The following is a 6,901-nucleotide window of genomic DNA, read 5'->3' as shown; positions in this document are numbered from 1 at the left end:
CCTCTGCCCCCACCATACTGTAAACATGCTTTGACATGCCTAGGACTAGGCAGAAACCTACCCTGGGACCCAAATGCTAAAGGGACTTCTTGGTTTGGATGCAGAGATGCTGTCACTCCAGACTACCTCTAGTTATGAATAGTGGTGTGCTTTTAAAGTCCCAGCAGAATATGCTGTGTCGACCTTGCCATGGGGATCTAGCAGCAGTACCTGGAGGATGAATGAAGTCCCATTCTTGAGACTTCTAATGGGCCCTCACAAAACACTCCGTGAAGATACCAAAAATAGAGAAAGCTTCCCTTTCCCGCAGCTACACATGAGGCCCGTACAAGTTGGCCTCAGGGAAAATGATCAGATCAGGGCCAGGTCACAGGGGAGTGGAGCCTGTTTATCTGCTAGGAGAAGACTTTCCAAAGTGCTCTCACATTCATAGATAGTGTGTTTGCAAGAAACAGAAACCCAATCCAATCAAATCAGGCAGAAGGAGAATTAATTATAAGGACATAAGAGCAAAACATCCAAGAACAGAAGATACAACCTGGCTATATGAGGAAAACCACCAGAAACCAAAGTCTGCCTTTCCATCTGTCATTCTTCATGAAACCACACAGCCTTTACATATTTGTGTGTCTCCTCTGTTCCCCCCTGCCCTGAAACTAGCTTTTCCTGTTCATTTATCATGTCTGAAATAAATACAGACACTGCAGCTTCATCTCACTTATGAATTCAGGGACAACAGAGACCAACTACCACTTGATATCCTGTATCCAAATTGCACCAGGGGGAATGTAATTTCCCTGTTTGGCTCAGAGTGCTTCCCTTAGTCCAACATCTGAGGCCAGATGAGTGGTCTTATCTAATGCAAACACAGCCAATGGGGCCAACTTGAAGGGGCAGGTCTCAAACACATGGCAGTGTTTCTTGGACTGACATCCCAAAAGGATGTTACTGCTATAATAGTGGCTTCTTTAAAAGGGAATTTCTTGGGAGGAATTGCTTCTGTTTCCCAGTAAGTCAGAGAATTCATAGGTACTACATTTCAAGGGAGAGGGTGCCCCTGAGAATGCACCTGAAAGAGAGGTCAAGAGGCCCTAACCTTTTCCTTTCTCTGAGGCTCATCTTCTTCCTTCTATAGAATAAAGGGGTTGGGCTAGAACAAGATTCTCTAACATTTATAGAAGAATTCTTTAAATGCAATTCTAAGGGTGCCTGGGTGACTCAACTGGTTAAGCGTCTGACTTCGTCCCAGGTCATGATCTCACGGTTCGTGGGTTCGAGCCCCACATCAGGCTCTGTGCTGACAGCCAGCTCAGAGCCTGCAGCGTGTTTCGGATTCTGTGTCTCCCTCTCTCTCTGACCCTCCCCTGCTCACACTGTCTGTCTGTCTGTCTCTCTCTCTCTCAGAAATAAATAAAACATTAAAAAAAATTTTTTTTAAATACAATTCTACATGAGAACCCAATAGGCAGACATTAAATGATAATAGACTCTTGTTGATGTCAGGTGGGGGGCTTAGCTCTCTTGTCTGTGATTCCCTCATCCTCAGGCCATCAAAGAAACTCCATGATAACCCACAGGGTTACCAAGAACAAACTTCTGGAACTCCCTGGGACATATCACCTTTAATAACTCTTCCAGTATAAAGTACATGGGATTATACTCAACAAAAGTCAGCCTTGGCTGTTTGTCTATCTATATGTCTATGCATGAATCTATCTATCTATCTATCACCAACTCTCCTACTCTACCTGCCCCCATATATTTACCTATATATCTATCATCTATCTACCTAGTTACAGCTTTTTGTTTTCTGCAAATGGGTATAGTAAATGAATAATAATCTCTGAATGTTCAGCCTACTTTATTCATTTGATCAACACTAATCTGCTGAGCAATTGTTTTGTCCCAGATCTAAGGGCCCAGGTAAAATAATGAATGAAACACAGTCCCTAACTTTAGAGGTTCACAATTTTGTGGAACACAATCACACAAAGAGGCACTCACAGGCAGCTCACACTCAAGCATGCATATCCGCTGACCCTCAGGTGCAAGGCTCATACACCCATATCAATATACATATTCTAACAGATACACACATCAACCTCAGGTGCCCAAAGACACATTTCCACACGCAGATCCTTACCTGGGCCTCAAGCCCAGTCACTTACATATTTATTGCCATGAACAACTTAGTAACATCCAATATTTTTAGCACATCCTATGCACCAGGCATTATTCTAAGTGCATTATGGGCATTGCATCATTCCATCCTCACAGTAGGTATTGAAAGTAAGTACTATTATCCCTAGTTTGGAGATGAGTTAGCCAAGGCTTAAAGAAGGCAATTATTTACCCAAGAACCTATAGCTCTTCAGTGCTGAATTCAGTGCTTAGGCCTAGGTAGCGAGAATTTGAAGGATATACTTTTAACAGACACTGTATTCTGCTTCTGTTTATACACAAAGCCCTGATACACACATAGAGGCACTCATTTTCAAAAATGTACCACCATACATACATGCACCCACTTGCATACAGGCACATGGGAACACATACATTTGTAGTGACATGTGTGGACATACAATTTGCCAACAGAGGCCGTCACACACACACAGGCTTTGACATTCCTGGACACACAGGTGCTAACATGCACACTAACCTATGCATGGTCATTTAGATACAGACACATATACTTTAGTATAGAATAAAACACTAGGAAACTCATATCCTATGCTACACACACACACACACACACACACAGACACTCACAGATACATAAACATATATGTACATTCCTAGAAGATCCAAGACCTGAATCACACTCCCCAAGGCCAAGACTCCACCCATGTCTCCTCTCCCATTCAGCTTTCCTCTCCTCCATCCCTCAGGCCTAACCAGCTGAGTACTGGGACAAGAAGTCCAAACCAGGGGGCACAGTGAAAATATGTTCAAGACCCAGCATCTAGAAGTTCTGGACTAGAAGGATGACAGAAACAGTAAGAAAGGACCTGACTCACATTCAGGGAAGGTGATGTCTCTGTCCTGGGGGAGGAGCAGGTGCAGGATGCAAAGAGAGGAAGGGCAGCCCTGCTCTCCAGAAGCTTCAGATCTGCTTGGGAAGCCAAGGTATAAAATTGGAGGCATCCAAAGCTCATTAGTGTGAGACTAAGACAGATACTGCTGCAAAATGTAGAGAAGGGACCAGAACTCCACTGGGCCTGAGAGAAGAGGGAAGGATCTGTCCTCAGAGTTCCCTGTCTGAGAAAGGAATTAAGTTCTGTTCCATAAAATGCTTTATTTGGTGATTTGGGTTCACAAGGAAAAGGGTGGGTCTGGTTGTACATATTTTACTGTAATGCTGAAACCTGGCTCCAAAGTCATTGAGAAGAGCTACAATTTTAAAGGGCAGAACCCTCAGGCTCTGGGTCCCAAACTACCCATGCAAGCACTCCCACTCCTCACACTTCAGGACAGGAGTAGCAGGTTGCTAGAGAAATAAAAGAGATAAAGGACGTGAAGCCATTTTGCAGCGCAGGAAGCATCACACAGATGATAACGGCAGCACTATCATCATCATCATCACCTGCTCTTTTTCCCATTGTAATGTATTAAGCTGCTTCTTACCTCTCTTCATTTGCCCTCTTAGTGCCTACATGTGACCAAAAGGAGACCATTTCTTAGAATCTTTGTGTTTTCCAGAAACAGGACTCCTGGGAGCAGGTGGAAGGGACCCATCTCCTCCCTCAGCACATATAAAAATACTTTATGAACACTTAATATGTACAAACCAGGGCACCAAACGTTTTACATTTTTTTATCCAACTTAATCCTCACAATAATCCTTTGAGAAAAGTGATGTTGTTCCCACTTCACAGAAGAAAAACTGAGGCATAGAGGATTTTAAGACACTCCTCAACATCATATAGATAGCAAACACTTGTCATTTACTCAGTGCATATATGTGAGTCAGCACTTCAAATTTCACACTTTCCAGATAAAGAAGGTGTTGAAGGAACACTAGATAACTCGCTCAAGAAGGTGAAGACTGGAACTCAGATTTGCCTAAATGTAAAATATATGCTCTTCTTTCTATGCCACACAGCCTCCCTGCATGACCTATGCTGCTCTGCAATGACGACTAAAAACCTACCTCAGAATCATAGCAAGACCTATGCACGTGTGTGTGTGCGCGCGCGTATGTGTGTAAGCCTGTGTGTGTGTGTGTGTGTGGTGGCAGCCACGAATCCATCCTCCATAAGACATCCTCTAGCTCCTTCCACACTCAACAGGAACTCAGAAGAGTCACAGAAACTGGGAGACCCAGAGAAGATTTTCAGACGATCTACTACTACCCCCCATTTATGTCCATGAGAAAACCAGTACCCAGAGTGCACTGAACCAGGAGGCAAGAAATTCCTATTTCAGTCTGACTCCTGCTGACGTGTGAGTTTAAGAATGCCACTTAACTTCCCTCAGGCCATCTGTAAATTAAGATAATAATATCCCCTCTGCTACACTTAATGGTCTATGACTCTGTCATTGACAGGCTGTGGCTGTCAAACCTTATGGCCCCAGCACAGCCCTCTTTTAGCCAGCCTGAGGCTGTCTCAAGGCAGATTCCCATTGATAAACTCAGCCTCAAACCCCTTGGGTTGTTCAGAACCCAGGAGAGGGCCTCTCTGGTTCAGAACCGCCAAGCAGGGAGGCAGATCAGAACTCAAGAGATGACTGGGGAGTAAACTCTCCCTCCCTTGTTCCTCAAGCACTTTTCTGAAGAGCCTGGTGTGCCAGTTCCTTTGTCAGTCTTTTTTTGCTCTCCAGGAACTAGTAACCTTGTCAAGTGTTCCTCTCTGGTTTTGACTGTAAAAGTAGCACTTAGGGCCTTGTCCTCAAAATATTTGTGACTGTGTTGTTCCTGCTGATGATAACAGTAACGTGATTATGATGAGAAAGGTAATATCACTTTGTAGCCACAACAGTACTTTTACTATACTTTACTGGAGCATAATATACATACCATGCACTCATATATACAACTTGATGAATTTTAACAAAACGAACACCCACCCCCCTACAGCCAGTACCCAGTTAAAGAAATAGAACAGTACCCACTCCCCAAAAGGCCTCCTTCCTGCCCGTCCAGTTATAATACTTTTTCAAAGGCAACCACTATCCCAGCTACTAGCACCAAGGAGTTTTTTTCTTTAATTTTATATAAGAGAAATCATATATTATCTATATTTTAAGTTTTACTTAAAAAAAACTTTTTTAATGTTTATTTATTTTTGGGAGGGAGAGAGGGAGGGAGGGAGGGGGGGAGAGAGAGAGAGAGAGAGAGAGGATATCAAGCAGGCTCCATGCTCAATTCAGAGCTCAACATGAGCCTAATTTCTTATGTTCCATGTTATCTCTGTAAACTTGACCCATGTTGTTGTGTTTAATTACACAATAGTTCTAACTGCTGACATTATTGGAAGAATATTGGAAGAATATGACCTAATTTATTAATCCTTTCTCTTGTTGATGGGCAAATGGGTTGATATGGGTTGTTTCAGCTATTGTGAGGCATGCTGCTTTCTTATATAAGCCTGTCAGTGAGCACAGGTACCTATTTCTGGTGATGTGTGTATACTCAGCTTTAGTAGATACTGCCAAGCAATTTTCCATGGTGGCTGTACTTCGACCAGACATGTTTTTAACATTCCATGATGCTTCAGCCTCCAGTATCTAGTCACTATTGACTCAACTACTTTTGGTTCTTTGAATATTCTTTCAGAGCCTCTGCACAATGCTCTTTTCTTGCTGTCATAATCTCTGCCCAGCTGAAGGATGGGCAAGCATTCATCATTTGGGTCTGGACCCAAATGTTGCCTCTTTTCAAGTATGCCCTGTGCCTGTTATGCTCACCACTTTACAAATAGCATCTAACCCATGCCTGGTAAATGCTTAACACTAAACAAATGTTAGCTAATGTTGCTGTTGCTGCAATAAATAATCTAAGTTTTGCTTCCCAAAATTCTGTGACTGTGGGAAGTCAGATTTCCTGACTCTTATCCTGGGGTACTGATCTGTATATGCCCCCCAAAGCTTCTAAATCTTCCACAAGATAGTAGTTAGCAGGCCTAGTTTCCCCAAGCTCCTAATAGTGAGCACCTGTCTTCCAAGGTTGTACAGTCCTTGTTCTCTACTAAAGACACTGGCCAACAGAGGGCACTGTGGGAACATGTCTGAGGAAAGACGGAGGTATTCAGAATTAGAAAGAGCCAGAAGAGAACTTCATTTAGAAGACCCAAACCTTCATTTTACAGATGCTTAGACAGAAGATGTGACTTGCCCAAGGTCACACAGCTACTGCATGGCAGGCAGAAATGACTTTTAGCCCCTTGGCATTCTCCACTCTGTGGGGGAGTCACCAAACACTGAATGAGAAAGCTGCCAGCAGGTGCTGTAGCCTTGAGCCTGCCAAGGACCATTTGCCAAGCCTCTTGTGTCCCCAAATTGTCTTCCTTTCTCCTATTCCATGAGAGAAAAGATCTAGATTTTGGAGCTGGGTCAAAGCATGCTGCCCCCTTGATTCCACAATGATCTTTGAGGAAATATTTTACTTTTCTTAATAATAGCTACCAATTTTGGGGCACTTCCTAGGTGCCAAATATGCTGAGTACATTGCATGAACTACCTGATTTAATCCTCAAGCCAGGATGGTGTGAAAGTTCAATGTTTCCCTCTCTTCTGAGAGTCCTTCCTGATCACTCAATTGAGAGACCTTTCTCCACCTATTTCTACTTTATCGTATGACCCAGTTTATTTCCTTCACAGCTTGTACAATTATGTTCATAATAATTCTGCCTATTTAATTGTCTACTTACTGTCTGCTTCAACTCCTCTACTCCTCCCAGCA

General features: G+C 43.1%; 1 long non-coding RNA gene across 3 annotated transcripts in view; it reads right to left on the bottom strand.

Moving 5' to 3' along the window:
- LOC144239204 (uncharacterized) overlaps nt 1-6,901 on the bottom strand; it is a 141,404-nt gene that overhangs the window by 24,899 nt on the left and 109,604 nt on the right. The window lies entirely within an intron of this gene.

Source organism: Crocuta crocuta, unplaced genomic scaffold (genome assembly GCF_008692635.1).
Source record: "Crocuta crocuta isolate KB4526 unplaced genomic scaffold, BGI_CrCroc_1.0 scaffold16, whole genome shotgun sequence".
NCBI classification, from domain to species: domain Eukaryota; kingdom Metazoa; phylum Chordata; class Mammalia; order Carnivora; family Hyaenidae; genus Crocuta; species Crocuta crocuta.
This window is presented reverse-complemented; position numbering and strand designations above follow the sequence as displayed.